We start from the raw sequence: 1,911 nt of genomic DNA, 5'->3' as shown, positions 1-1,911 counted from the left end.
CTGAATTCCTCTGTAAATTAAATTAAAGTAAAATAAAAGTGTCTTTCATTCTTACCTGCATAACAAAGGCTGAAGTCGAGAAATTGTGTAGATGTTTCTGTAAAAATATTTATGAAATTGTCAGACAATTCTTGTTACTCTGTACCATTTACATTACTTTGTATGAAAATACTGCAAGTGTATTTTTCAATAAAGAATTTATAAACTCAGTTTTATGTTCTTGTGTGAAAAAAGCTAAAAATAGTCGGTAGCTCTCAAACACTGGGTCTGAGGGGTTTGTGCACCAAGACACCACCAAAATGGTCCCGCAGCCGGGGTGCACGAGGCACGTGACATACTTGATTGCAAGAACTTCAGTCAAATATTACAATTAATGGTTTAAAAAAATAATAAAATAATTGCATGTGTTAGTCACGCAACAAGGAAAAGGACTTACTCTTGCCCCAGTTTAGTCATCGTGTTTGTTCCAAATGCGTTTCCTCCTGTGGCTCTGCCAGAACTCAGCAGAAGGAGCCTGCAGCGGGACAGGGCCGAGGGCTGCCGGTACTGGGGAGTCTCTGCCAGCGCAGCCACGGGCTCACAGCGCTGCTCCTCTCCACGGAGGAGGAGGAGGAGGAGGAGGAGGAGGAGGAAGGCTGTCTCAGCTACACAGCAGACGAGGAAGGACTCTAGAACAAAGCAAGCTGGTCTGACTTCTTTGCAGGAACTTTTAATACAAGATCTCACGTTTTAATCCAATGAAAGCAGAATGAATTTCATACATACTAGCCTATGTACTCCTGTTCGAACTAAATTAGGGTAACTTCCAAGAATTTTTAATTATGTCATTAAGAACGGTTTTGGCCGCTGGCAGGCAGGTACAGTATTTTTACAGCTAAGAAAGTACTGGGTCATCCCCTTCTGAAACCAAGCTGTTTAGCACCCCTCAGTTGCAAAATACACTGGCGATACAATCTGCAGTTTATGCTTTGAAACTAATGCTAAAAAAGCTATTTCACCAGAGGAGTTCCAAAGAGGGAAAAAATCTAGTATGTAAACGTGATTTAAAAAAAAATAAAAATCTCAAGTAGCTTCAGAACTTTCTCTCAGGACTTAGAATAGGTCAGTGGGAAGGGACCTACAATGATCACCTCATCCAGCTGCAAACAGAACCGGTTAAGACTGCTATAGCACAATACAGATTTCTCTTTCTGAAATATTCTTTACAGAATTCAGAATTGCAAAGATATGACATTCAAAAATTCACTTTCTCAAAGTATTGGCAGGGACTTAAATCTAGGTTTGCAGTGCCTTTTTCATTACATGATATACCTGTACTGGGAAAGATGACAGCTGAGATCAGGAGAAAGGATTTGATTTCAGGGTTATCATTTCCGTACTTGTTCGCCTACCTTGCTACTGGAACAGCTTCTTTTAACACACAAATCCCATTACAGAAGACATAGTGTTCTCTCCTGTTTCTCTACCTAAAAAAAAAATAAAAATTATCCAATTATTCATTCTAAACTAACAAAATCCAGCATTCTTTAGATAAGTAAAATTATTTTCTGTTCAGCAAACTGCTATTAGCATGGATTTAGCTCCGAGCAATCCAGCCAACTCACCAGACCCACAGAGGTCGCAAACTGCTATTAGCATGGATTTAGCTAATAGAGGTCTGTAACAACTCAAAGATAAACAAAACTTACTCAAATAACCATCATTTTACTACACCATTCCACCATTCTTCTCTGTCATTGTTTTTAGTGGTCTTTAACTGTGCTGTTTTCTAAACCCCAGCAACAATCGGACCACTGGAACAGAGCCGCCTCGTCTCTGAATTGCCATTAGGTAACAATTATCAGGATTTGCTCCGCATTTCCCCCCCCCATCAGTAAACGGGGGGATCCGGTCGCTTTGCTGCTTTGCACA

The sequence above is a fragment of the Charadrius vociferus genome, unplaced genomic scaffold, assembly GCF_000708025.1.
Source record: "Charadrius vociferus isolate BGI_N301 unplaced genomic scaffold, ASM70802v2 scaffold475, whole genome shotgun sequence".
Classification (NCBI taxonomy): Eukaryota; Metazoa; Chordata; class Aves; order Charadriiformes; family Charadriidae; genus Charadrius; species Charadrius vociferus.
Note: the sequence above shows the minus strand (reverse complement) of the source record.